This window comes from Papio anubis, chromosome 18 (assembly GCF_008728515.1).
Source record: "Papio anubis isolate 15944 chromosome 18, Panubis1.0, whole genome shotgun sequence".
NCBI lineage: Eukaryota > Metazoa > Chordata > Mammalia > Primates > Cercopithecidae > Papio > Papio anubis.
The window spans coordinates 42,857,449-42,871,255 of record NC_044993.1 but is presented as its reverse complement, the minus strand read 5'-3'; the positions used below and the strand labels follow the sequence as shown (position 1 = coordinate 42,871,255).

Genomic DNA, 13,807 nt, shown 5'->3' with positions numbered 1-13,807 from the left:
AGTGTGGCTGGTTCTCTGATCTCTTCTGGGTCCAGGCTGCTGTGCTGGGCCGACGTAGGAAATGAACTCTACACGGCGCACCCCAGGAATTCAGCTTCCTCTCAAAGGCCACGGTTGCGACGTCGCGTGTTTAACCTCGCACTGGGTACTGAGGGGATTAACAGGCCTACGCGGCAGCTTCGTTAGCTTCGAGTCGGTCGGGAAAGGAAGTGGGCCCCGGCTCCTGCAGGAGGCCAGCCTGGCGCGCAGAAATCGTTCTCAGAATCCAGGACGTCGGTGGACCCTCTGGGTCTGGCTCCCTCGGGGCTTACGATGAAAAAGACTGGGGAGCGTGTGTGTGTGTATGTTGTGTTTTATGTTGTGGGAATAATGAAACATTCAACAAAAGCAGTCTATTACACCCCGTAGTGCAGTTAGCTACATTTTACCAATTTTGTTTCATTCGCTCCCCTATACATCTCTAGTGTTTTCAGGGAAACCGTTTCATTCATAAATACCCTGAGTGTATATATTTAAGACAACTTTTAAAAGCATGACGACGTAATCTCATCTAATGAAATTAACAATTCCTTAATCTAATTCCCAGTCTATATTTAAGTTTTTCAAATGATCGCATGGCCTTTTACAATTGGTTTGTGGCATTCCAGTCCAAACCAAGGTCCACGTGTTGCTTCTGGACCACGTGTTTAAGCCTCTTGATAGCTTTAAAATTAGCTAATACCAGAGGTTTAGATGGTGTAAGGCAACTCTGGCCACCAGGTGACTTGATTTACATTCGTTTTAGTTTCGCTCAGAAAGTGAATGCTGTGCATCTACCACATGCTATGGTGTACAGAGGCCTGGTCCGGAGAGAGGAGTGTTACAAAAGTGCCTGCCTTCAACCCATTTACGGTTTACGGAGACAGAAAAGTAAGATTTTATGATCCCATGGAACCTGAACTGATAGCAAAGACTTCAGTATAAGCATCTTACTCAGGATAATGTTTCTTTCTTGGCGTTCCCCTTGACCTAGTTGTGGAGGGCCTGAATGCCGTGACAAGGTCTCTGAAATTTAGCCCGAAAACCCTAAGAGTAATCAGTGATAAGTCATTGATAGTCCTTAAACCCTTTTCCTCAAATCCCATCTGAAATCCTGCTCCCTCTGTGAAGTCTTCCTTGACTGGACACTGGTGAACACTGCTGTCTCATTGGAGTTCCCACCACCCTTCGTTTGTACCTTTTGTGGTACAAAAAATGTGCAACAATGTGGTAGGATCCCAAACTTTTTTTTTTTTTTTTTGAGACAGTGTCGTTCTGTCCCTCAGGCTGGAGTGCAGTGGCGCGATCTCAGCTCACTGCAACCTCCACCTCTCGGGTTCAAGTGATTCTCCCACCTTAGCGTCTCCAGTAGCTGGGATTACAAGCGCCCATCACCATGCCTGGCTAATTTTTGTATTTTTAGTAGAGGTGGAGTTTCACCATGTTGACCAGGCTGGTCTCGAACTCCTGATCTCAAATGAACCAGCCATCTTGGCCTCCCAAAGTGCTGGAATTGCAGGCCTGAGCCACTGCCTCTGCCAACCACGATTGCCGTGTAAATGCTGACATCCTCCTCATGCATGGCTGTGAAATCCAATTCTCTACTTTTCACATTTTGAGATGTTCATAAGAGAAGGTGTAAAGTTGTGGCGAAGTTAGATTGTGTGGGTTGGTAGTCTGACTCTGTCATTTAGGAACAATGTGACCTTCAACAAGTTAACTTTTCTGAGGTGGTTTCCTCAGGTGTAAGATGGGGCTTATTATATTTTATATCATTGGTTTAAAAGAGTTAATACGGCCGGGCGCGGTGGCTCACGCCTGTAATCCCAGCACTTTGGGAGGCCGAGGCGGGCGGATCACAAGGTCAGGAGATCGAGACCATGGTGAAACCCCGTCTCTACTAAAAATAGAAAAAAAAAAAAATTAGCGGGGCGCAGTGGCGGGCGCCTGTAGTCCCAGCTACTCGGGAGGCTGAGGCAGGAGAATGGCGTGAACCCGGGAGGCGGAGCTTGCAGTGAGCCGAGATTGCGCCACTGCACTCCAGCCTGGGCGACAGAGCGAGACTCCGTCGAAAAAAAAAAAAAAAAAAAAAAAAGAGTTAATACATTTCTGTTACTTAGGGCTGGGCGCCGTGGTCTGTAATCCCAGAACTTTGGGAGGCTGAGGTGGATGGATCACTTGAGGTCAGGAGTTTGAGACCAGCCTGGCCAACGTGGCAAGACCACCTCTCTACTAAAAATATAAAAATTAGCTGGGGGTGGTTGCACACCCCTGTAGTCCCAGCTACTCGGGAGGCTGAGGTGGGAGAATCCCCTGAGCCCAGGAGGTGGAGGTTGCAGTGAGCCAAGATCACACTACTGCACTCCAACCTGGGTGACAGAGTGCGACCCTGTCTCAAAATAATAAATAATTAAAATTTTAAAAATTACTTAGAAGCTAAAACAAATTAAGTATTAACTATTGTTTTTGGCCTATTTGCTTACATTGTCTTTACTCATTTAAATTTCTGGCTTTTCTACTGGGATTCCCTGACTTCTTCCATTACCTATGGGAAACGCCCGTCTGTCCCTTTTCATGACCTGGTCTTCCCAGATCTCCTTGCTTGTCAGTCTCATTTCTCTGTTAGTTCCTGCTCCACGTGAGAATATGAACTGAAAATCTGTCTTTATTGCAACCTTCATATTAATTTATCTTTTTTATTTCATATTGTTTTATCTTATTATCCTTCTGCCCGTGAACAGTTTAAAAGGGCTGGAGTTTCCTATTTGTTTCAGTTTTACTCAGTTTTTTTTTTTTTTTCCCCCAAGGGGAAAAAATTCTCTCTTGATGTCATTTTAGCTTCTGATGTTGTAATGAAGAGTAGCTGGGTAAATTCCCTCTTTTGTTCTTGTTATTATTATTATTATTTTTTTACCTGACTAGACCAGTAACCACAGTAACTATTTTTGAATTTCATTTTCATTTCTTTGCAATATTTTCTCCACTTCTGCGTATTAATTGTAGTCAGCATAATTTGCTAATTTTATGGCTTGAGTTATTTCAGAAGAACTTTGTGTGTTTAAACTGACACAGGCTCTTCTCCCAAGAATCAGAGACTGAGGTAAACCTGTGTCACTGTAATGTTTCAACCACTAACTGTTTTGAGATAGCATATTTATTTTGGCTTCATATTTAGCCAATGCTATGAAGGGAAAAGGACCTTTATATCATTTCATGTCTCAGGCACTGTAAAATGCTGAGTCACAGTGCACCTGAGCGCTGCAATGATCTAAAGTTTGAGGCGGCAGTGATTTCAGATTTCTGCCAGGCTTATATTGGTGTTCAATTCCTTTACTTTGATTTAGTATGCTTGTGTAACTGTGAGGGGTTGGGGTGGAGAGGAGGTGGATATGGACTGGGGCAGGGGGAGGAGGTGGATATGGACTGGGGCAGGGGGTATAGGAACTGTAGTATTTTTGAAGACCATTCATACTGTTCACAAGTAATTGGGAACTGTGTAATCCATTACTTAGACAACTCTAGATATATCATTCAGGCAGTTCAGAAAGTGGTTTTGCTTTCTGCCTTTAACTAGGTTTGACTGTATAGAGTAAGTGATGCAGGTTAAAATATTTTGGCGGAATACAGAAGAAGGTACTGATGGTTCTTGTTATGAGGGTGTCAGGACCACGTCATTTGATGATTGTTAGTGCTCTGGAAAGAAAAAATTGTGGGCTGGGCGCCGTGGCCCAAGCCTGTAATCCCAGCACTTTGGGAGACCATCCTGGCTAACACGGTGAAACCCCGTCTCTACTAAAAAATACAAAAAAAAAAAACCTCCCAAAACCAAAAAAAACTAGCCGGGCGAGGTGGCAGGCGCCTGTAGTCCCAGCTACTCAGGAGGCTGAGGCAGGAGAATGGCGTAAACCCGGGAGGCGGAGTTTGCAGTGAGCCGAGATCCGGCCACTGCACTGTAGCCTGGGCGACAGAGCGAGACTCCATCTCAAAAAAAAGAAAAAAAGAAAAAAGAAAAAATTGTGGGACTTGGATCACTGAATAATCTCTGAATTTCTTTTCAGTGCTTAAAGTAGATCATTCAGTGATGGCGCAGCACAGTTGTATGTCGTATTTCTAGCCCTGCTGCTGGCCTTTCAAACTCAGTCGTGTCAAACCCTGCCTCATTAATTAGCATTTTCCAAAGGTTCAGTTTGCTTATATAATTGCAATGGTATAGTAAGCAGAGAAATTGACCCAATAAATTTGGCCATCTAACAATTAGTGTGGGAAAAATAGTGGAGAAGATATGTCTATTGTGATGGGATATGAATTATATATATTCACATATATGTGTATATGTATACACACACACCCCTCATATTACCACTATAATATATACATAATATACATAAAGGCCGGGCACGGTGGCTCACGCCTGTAATCCCAGCACTTTGGGAGGCCGAGGCGGGTGGACCACGAGGTCGGGAGATTGAGACCATTCTGGCTAATACGGCGAAACCCCGTCTCTATTAGAAATACAAAAAATTAGCTGGGTGTGATAGTGGGCACCTGCCCGCTTGGGAGGCTGGGGCAGGAGAATGGCAAGAACCCGGGAGGCGGAGCTTGCCGTGAGCAGAGATCAGGTCACTGCACTCTAGCTTGGGCAACAGAGTGAGACTCCGTCTCAAACCAAAAAAAAAATTCAATTAGCCTGGACAACATAGCAAGACCCGTCTCTACAAAATTTTTTTAAAGTAAGCTGGGCTGGGGAGTGGTGGCTCACACCTGTAATCCCAGTACTTCAAGAGGCCGAGGTGGTAGGATAGTTTGAGACCAGCCTGGGCAACATAGTGAGTTTTTTTTCTTTTTTGGGGGGGGTTGTACAGAATCTCACTCTGTCACCCAGGCTAGAGTGCAGTGGCACGATCTTGGCTCGCAGCAATCTCTGCCTCCCAGGTTCAAGTGATTCTCCTGCCTCAACCTCCTGAGTAGCTGGAACTACAGGTGTTTGCCACTATGCTCGGCAAATTTTTGTATTTCTAGTAGAGATGGGGTTTCACCATGTTGGCCAGGCTGGTCTCGTACGCCAGACCTCAAGTGATCTGCCCGCCTTGGCCTCCCAAAGTGCTAGGATTACAGGTGTGAGCCCCTGTGCCTGGCCCACAAGATCTTATCTCTAAAAAAAAAGAAGAAAAAATTAGCTGGGTGTTGTGCACCTGTCATCCTAGCTATTCGAGAGGCTCAGGTGGGAGGATCACTTGAGCCCAAGAGTTCAAAGTTACAGTGAGCTATGATTGTGCCACTGCCCTCCATCCTGGGTGACAGAGTGAGACCCTATCTTTAAAAAAATACTTTTAATTATGAGAAGAAAAGAAATTCTCTGACCTATCTTGTCTGATTGTAGGTCATGAGACTTCCGTTTCTGAAGGAGTCCTGCCTCATATCCTCAAGAAGGGAGTGCTGTACAGAGAGGCCATGAGGAATCTCAGTAGACAGTCCTTGCTGGGTTTCCCCACTCAGTCTGTTAATATTAGATCATACCTTTTTGTCCAGTCACATTTTTACATGGTTGTCAATTATGCCTGTCCATTAAAGTCTCCATAAAAGGACCAAGAAGACAGAGTTGGAGTTCCTGGATAGCTGAACATATGGAGGTTCCTGGAGGGTGGGGCACCTGGGCATAAAAGCTCTGAGCCCCTTCCCTCATACCTTGCTCTGTGCATCCCTTCATCTGTATCCCTTGTAACATTCCTTATAATAAATTGGTAAATGTGTTTCCCAGAACCACTCTAGCAAAATTAATCAAACCCAAGGAAGGGTTCATGGGAACCCTAATTTCTAGCCAGCTGGTCAGAGACACAGGTGAAACAACCTGGGGCTTGCTATTGGTATCAGAAGTTGGGGGACTGAGCCCTCAACATGTGGGATCTGATGCTACCAAGTAGGTAGTGTCAGAATTGAGTTGGAGGTCACCTACTTGGGGTCTACTGTATAATTGATTGCTTGCTTGTTGGTGGGGAGAAATCCCCACTTACTTGGTCACAAAAGTCGTCTGTGTTAGTTGTCGAGTGCGAGAATCTGAGTTTTTTCCACTTATCTATAGATTTATTCATTCAACAAATATGTGTTGTGGATCCTCTTTTGTGGCAGGCACTGTTTGGTAGGATAGGGGACAGCCATAATGAAACAAAATCGCTGCCCTTACAGAATATACATCTAGTGGAGAAGGCAGGCAGTAAACAAATAAATACATAGTGTATCAGATGGTAGTGTGTGCTGTGGAGAAAAAGAGAGTATTGGGGTTGGGAACCATTTTTATTTAAGGTGTTTGAGGAAGGTGACATTCAAACAGTGATCTAGAGGAAGCAGGGCCACGAGGATATGTGAGAAAAGAATTTCTCAGGCAGTGGGCCTGCAAAGGCCCTAAGGCAGAGCATGCCTGGTTTGTTAGAGGAAGGAGGCCAGTATGGCTGGGTAGCAGCAAGGTGGGGAGATCTTGGAAAGAGCTCGCATCAGAGAGGTTGTGGGGGACTCAGTGAGGTCCACTATAAAGACTTTGATGTTTAATCTGAGTGAGCCGGAAAACTGTCAAAGGATTTTGATTTTTTTTTTTTTTTTTTTGAGACAGAGTCTTGCTCTGTCACCCAGATTGGAGTGCAGTGGCACCATCTCCACTCATTGCAGCCTCCACTTCCTGGACTCAAGTGATTCTCCAGCCTCAGCCTCCTGAGTAGCTGGGACTACAGGCATGTGCTACCAACGCCTGGCTAATTTTTGTATTTTTTGTAGAGACAGGGTTTTGCCATGTTGCCCAGGCTGGTCTCAGAACTCCTAAGCTCAAAGCGATCCACCTGCTTCAGTCCCGCAAAATGCTGGGATTACATGTGTGAACCACCGCTCCTGGCTATGCTATTAGAGGATTTTGATTATAGGAGAGACATACATCATTCTGTTAGCTTTGTTGGGAACCTATTGTAATAAAACCTAGGTGAGAGGTGACTTGGGCCAAGATAGAAGAGGTTCAGTTGGCGAGGAATCGGCTTCTGAATATATTTTCATCTTTGAACTGATAGAATTCGATGTTGGGCAGGAATGAGGGCAGGATGAAAATAAAAGTTCATGTTAATTTATTAACATTCAAGGAGAAATTTTTTTTTTTTTTTTTTTTTGAGATGGAGTCTCGCTCTGTTGCCCAGGCTGAAATGCAGTGGCTTGATCTCGGCTCACTGCAAGCTCTGCCTCCCGGGTTCATGCCATTCTCCTGCCTCAGCCTCCCAAGTAGCTTGGATTACGGGCGCCCACCACCATGCCCGGCTAGTTTTTTAATATTTTTAGTAGAGACAGGGTTTCACCGTGTTAGCCGGGATGCTCTCAATCTCCTGACCTCGTGATCCGACCGTCTCGGCCTCCCAAAGTGGCGGGATTACAGGCATGAGCCACTGCGCCCGGCCGAGAAATTTTTTAAATTAAATTTATTTTTGAGACAAGGTCTCACTGTATCACTCAGGCTGGAGTACAGTGGCAAGATCATAGCTCACTGAGCTCAGGCAGTTCTCCCACCTCAACCTCCTGAGTCGCTGGGACTACACGTGTGTGCCAACACACACTTGGCTAATATTTTTGTGTTTTGTAGAGACAGGGTCTTGCTGTGTTGCCCAGGCTGGTCTCAAACTCGTACAATTTTTTTTTTTTTTTTTTTGAGACAGAGTTTCATTCTTGTCGCCCAGGCTGGAATGCAATGGTGTGGTCTCGGCTCACTGCAACCTCCGTCTCCTGGGCTCAAGTGATTCTCCTGCCTCAGCCTCCCAAGTAATGGGGATTACAGGCGCCTGCCACCATGCCTGGCTAATTTTTGTAATTTTTTAGTAGAGACAGGGTTTCACCATGTTGGCCACGCTGGTCTTGAACTCCTGACCTCAGGTGATTCGCTCACTTCGGCCTCCCAAAGTGCTAGGATACGGGTGTGAGCCACTGTGCCCGGTCCAATGTTTTAATATATGTATAATATACATTGTGGAATGATTATACCAAACTGACATATCCATCACCTTACATACTTATTTTTTTTTTGTAGTGAGAACATTTAAAATCTGTTCTTTTAGCAATTTTGAAATATACAATACATTATTGTTGACTACGGTACCATGTTGTACAACAGATCTTAAAACATATCTTCCTGTCAAACTGAAACTGTACACTTTGGTCAACATCTCCTCATTCCTCCTCTCCTCACAGCCTCTGATAACCACAACTATATTCTACTTCCATAAGATTTTTAGATCCCGTATGTAAGCAAGATCATGTGGTATTTGTCTTTCTGTGCCTGGCTTATTTCACTTGGCATAACGTTCTCCAGGTTCAATTCTTTTGTTACAAATGACTGAATTTCCCTTTTTGGCCGGGTGTGGTGGCTCACACCTATAATCCCAGCACTTTGGGAGGCCAAGGAGGCTGATCACCTGAGGTCAGGAGTTTAAGACTAGCCTGGCCAACACAGTGAAACCCCATATCTACTAAAAATAAAAAAATTAGGCCGGGTGTAGTGGCTCAGGCCTGTAATCCCAGCATTTTGGGTGGCTGAGGCATGTGAATCACCTGAAGTCAGGAGTTTGTGACCAGCCTGGCCAACATGGTGAAACCCTGTCTCTACTAAAAATACAAAAATTAGCTGGGCATGGTGGCACACGTCTGTAATCCCAGCTACTCGGGAGGCTGAGGCAGGAGAATCGCTTGAACCCGTGGGCGGAGGTTGCAGTGAGCCGAGATCGTGACATTGCACTCCAGCCTGAGCAACACGGATGAAACCCCTGTCTTCTCCACCCCTGTTGACCTCACCCTAACCCTTATAGTTTTTGCATAGTTCTTATTTATTCTTCCATTGTTTCTTTTTTTGGGGGAGGGGGCAGGGATGGAGTCTCCCTCTGTTGCCTAGGCTGGAGTGCAGTGGCGTGATCTCAGCTCACTGTAACCTTCGCCTCCCAGGTTCAAGCGATTTTCCTGCCTCGGACTCCTGAGTAGCTGGGATTGCAGGTGCCTGCTACCACGACCAGCTAATTTTTATATTTTTAGTAGAGACGGGGTTTCACCATGTTGGCCAGGCTAGTTTCTAACTCCCAACCTCAGGTAATCTGTCCGCCTTGGCCTCCCAAAGTGTTGGGATTACCAGCGTGAGCCACAGTGCCCAGCCTTAACATTTATATTCTTATCCCCAATACAAAAGTAGCATATATACTGTTCTGTTCTGGCTTCGTTCACTTAATGAATCTTGAAAATCTTTTCATATTAGTACACAGAAATTTTTCTCATTCTTTTTTGTTGTTATTCACTCAAAAAAAAATAGCAGGCCGGGCACGGTGGCTCACGCCTATAATCCCAGCACTTTGGGAGGCTGAGGCAGACGGATTACGAGGTCAGGAGATCAAGACCATCCTGGCTAACGCAGTGAAACCCCGTCTCTACTAAAGAATACAAAAAATTAGCCGGGCGTAGTGGCAAGCGCCTGTAGTCCTAACTACTCGGGAGGCTGAGGCAGGAGAATGGCATGAATCCAGGAGGTGGAGGTTGCAGTGAGCGGAGATTGCGCCACTGCACTCTAGCCTGGGCGACAGAGAGAGACTCCATCTCAAAAAAAAAAAAAAAAAAAAAGGCAACATGCATTGTGAAGATGTACCATGGTTTATTTAATCCGTTCTTTATTGCTAGGCACTTAGCTTGCTGTCTGGTAATTAAGATACGTATCTGTGCCAGAGATGAAAATCCGTTAGAAGTTATTCTTTATCTCCCAGCTTTTAGAAAACAGGATCTAATTCATTGGGGCCTTCTGCAAAGCTGAATCAAATTCTGAATTTATTTTTAATAATTTAATTTTTAAAGAAAGTTGCTTTAATCAAACAATTTTGAATTTTCTTTAGAACAGAAGGAATTAATTTCAAATTATTGCAGAACTAAAGAGCTCCCAGTGGACTATCTAGTCAGCAGCCATCAGCATCAGTACTTGCCATTTGAGCTCAAAGTCATTAGCTTTCTCCTATGATTCAGGGAAAGATACCTCGAAATCGTAAGAACGGTAGCATTGAATTACAGTTTCTAGGTCAAAGTAATGGAGACATTACTCTGGCTGTGGTTAGCTGTGAACTTGGCTGGCAGATTTTCCCTACTAAAGAAACAAGCTACTCAGGTCCAGCTGGAAAAATACACAGAAATCCAGACTGTTGGCCTTGGCAACAGAAGCCCTATTTTCTTCTGAAAGAAAGAACAGTAAAATAGTCTTTAGACAGATCTCGGCTGGGCGTGGTAACTCACACCTGTAATCCCAGCACTTTGGGATGCTAAAGTGCGCGAATCGCTTCACTTGAGTCCAGGAGTTCAAGACCAGCCTGGGCAACACAGTGAAACCCTGTCTCTTCAAAAAATACAAAAAATTAGCCAGGCATGATGGTGCACGCCTGTAGTCCCAGTTATTTGAGAGGCTGAGGTGGGAGGATCACATGAGCCCGGGAGGTCAAGGCTGCAGTGAGATGTAATCATGCCACTGCACTCCAGCCTGGTTGACAAAGTGAGACCCTGTCTTAAAAAAAAAAAAAAAGATCTCCATGAGGGATGAAGCACAGTGAAATGATTGTAGTTGTAAGTCTGTCTCTCCTTGGGAAAAAGATCGCATTCTGAAATTTTCTTTCAGCAAACTAAAGCTAAGCCATTTACATACTCTTTTCCTGCCAGATTGGTGGACTGACTAAGAGGAATGAATAGCCCTCCTTATCTAGAAAACCATCATTTAATGGTGGCCTTAAGTGAAGCAGCATGCCTCAACTTCTGCAAGAACTCTTTATGAGTTTTTGTATCTCTCTTCTCAGCAGGACTAATGAAGTTCTAAATATTAGTTGTGACTACTCTTTTAAATGCCACTCTGGGGAAGGCCACATGTTGTGGCTCTTCTCCTTTGCTGAGCGAGTCAACAACTCACATTTATTATACAATAATAAATTCCCTATTTGCCAGGCACTGTAGAATAGGCATGGTCTCTTTCCTCCAAGCCCCATGCACAGTGAAGGCAACTTTCAACACTGCCAATGTTTTATAGCAATTGGATTCCAGATTTGGACAGACATTGAGAAGTGAGTGTGGTTTACCACTAATAAGATTTCATTGCTCTTTAGAGATAGGTGATAAACAATACTATAATTGTTAGGTTTCAAGACAGTCTGTAAGGGTATATAGATTTGTGCAGAATTTAGGTTTTTTTTTTTTTAAGAGGCAGTCTTAGCTCTGTCACCCAGGCTGACATGCAGTAGCACAGTCATAACTCACTGCAACCTCAAACGCCTGGACTCACGTGATCCTTCTGCCTCAGCCACCCAAGTAGCTAGGACTACAGGCATGTACCACCATGCCTGGCTAAAGAACTTAGGTTTTTATGTCTGGTTGTGCAGTAAATTTTCTGAGTGTGAAAATTGTTTAAAGATTCATTCTTACTTTTCTGTAAGTTTCATGGAAGTGCAAACTATTTCTCTCTTATTTCCTCTCCTTTAAAAAGTGCTTTGTACATAATAAGCAGTCAGTAAATATCTATGGATTGAATAAACGAATTCCTTGTATAAAGTATTTTTTTGTTCCTCCATTTGTTCATTCCACAAAATTAATTAATTAATTAATTTTGAGATGGAGTCTCACTCTGTTGCCCAAGCTGGAGTACAGTGGCACGATCTCGGCTCACTGCAACCTCCATCTCCTGGGTTCAAGTGATTCTCCTGCCTCAGCCTCCTGAATAGCTGGGATTTCAGTCACCTGCCACCATGCCCAGCTAATTTCTTGTATTTTAGTAGAGATAGAGTTTCACCATGTTGCCCAGGGTGGTCTCGAACTCCTGAGCTCAGGCAATGCGCCTGCCTCGGCTTCCCAGAGTGCTGGGATTACAAGTGTGAGCCACCTTGCCTGGCCTATGAACTTTATTAAGTTAAATATATAGTTTTAGGCACTTGGTGGAAATATCAGTGAAACACATCTATATTTGATCTCTGCCCTCATGGAGTTTATTGGTAAACAATAAGTATATAATAAGTGAGATAGTGATCAATGCTAAGGGGAAAAATATCAGGAAAGAATAGGAAACGTTGGGGGAGGGATATACAAGTTTATCCATGCTATTAAAATTTTAGATATGGTGGCCAGAGATCTCTCTAAGATGGTGACATTTGAGTAAAGTCCTGGAGGAAGTGAAGGAGGGAGCTGTAACATATCTGGGGAAAGAGCATGCCAGTCTAAGCAGAAGGAACAACAGGTGAACAGACACTGAGGCAGAAGCAGGCCTCTTGTAAGTAGAGCAGGAGACGAGGACAGAAAGGTAAGGTAAGGCAGGTCATGTAGAGCTTTCTTTTTCTTTTATCTGAGACAGAGTCTCGCTCTGTCACTCTGGCTGGAGGCCAGTGGCATGATCTGGGCTCCCTGCAACCTCCGCCTCCATGGCTCAAGCAATTCTCCTGCCTCAGCCTCCCCAGTAGCTAGGACTACAGGTGTGTGCCACCACACCCAGCTAAGTTTTTGTATTTTTAGTGGAAATGAGGTTTTGTTATGTTGGCCAGGTTGGTCTTGAACCCCTGACCTCAAGTGATCTGCCCGCCTTGGCCTCCCAAAGTGCTAGAAGTTGTGAGCCACTACGCCTGGCCATGTAGAGCTTTCTGTGCATTGTACAGACTTTGTCTTTTACCCAGGGTGAGATGGGAAGACATTTCTAGAATTTTGAGCAGTGAAGTAATGTGACGGGGTAGACATTTTCAAAGGTTTCTCTGACTGCTGCTTTGAGAATAGATTGAAGAGCAATAAGTGCAGAAGTTAGGAAGCTACTACAATCATCCAGGCAAGAGATGTCCAGGGTGGTAGTGGTACAACATATTTAGCAGTGGCTGAATTCTGTATGTATTCTGAATGCAACACAGAACATAACAGCTTATAGATCTGATGTGAAAGAAACACAGGAGTTGAAGGGTGAGGACCAGTGTGGGCAAATGCATGTACGGTTGATATTGAGTTGTATCTGCAAACATACTCAGTATGTTGTATTGAAACAGTGTTCATATATGTAAAGCAAAAATATAAGACTTCCTGGGAAAAGTTAGTGCAAAGCAGCATGCCCTGTTCAATGTCTTGACTTTTGTACTTGTGCAGCTTAGCACTTCCCACACTGGAATATGTGCAACTTCAGGCTCCTCATGAGTAGGGTTTGTGGCTTTTGTCTTTATTTCTCTATTTCCTAGCAAAGAACCTGACACAGAGTAGACACTGAATATGTTTGCTGAATAAATGAAGTTTTCTGAATATATTATGTTCCCAAGCATTTTCCATATCAGTTTATTTAAAAATCCTTGTTTGCAAAACAGGAAGGTTTTTAATGTTTAAACACACACACACACAGACACACACACACACACACACTGCAAGTGATAATAGGGTTCTACTCAGAAACATCTGCTTCTGTGCTTTTTATGTATTTTTTTCTTTTTCTTGTGCTTTTAAAATACATATTATAATTCAATAATGATTTCTATTTATTTATTTATTTGAGACAGAGTCTTTCTGTGTCACCCAGGCTGGAGTGTGGTGGTGCAGTCTCGGCTTACTGCAACCTCTGCCTCCTGGGTTCAACAATTCTCCTGTCTCAGCCTCCTGAGTAGCCAGGATTACAGGCGAACACCACCACGCCTGGCAAATTCTGTATTTTTGGTAAAGATGGGGATCCACCATGTTGGCCAGGCTAATTTTGAACTCCTGACCTCAGGTGATCTGCCCACCTTGGCCTCCCAAAGTGTTGGGATTACAG

General features: G+C 44.2%; 1 long non-coding RNA gene across 1 annotated transcript; it reads left to right on the top strand.

Annotated features, from left to right (window-relative positions):
* Positions 1 to 5,778, top strand: LOC110742032. The gene is made up of 2 exons (XR_002519214.2): positions 1 to 909; positions 5,399 to 5,778. It is a non-coding gene; the product is annotated as an uncharacterized LOC110742032 (long non-coding RNA).
* The last annotated feature ends 8,029 nt before the right edge of the window (positions 5,779 to 13,807 follow it).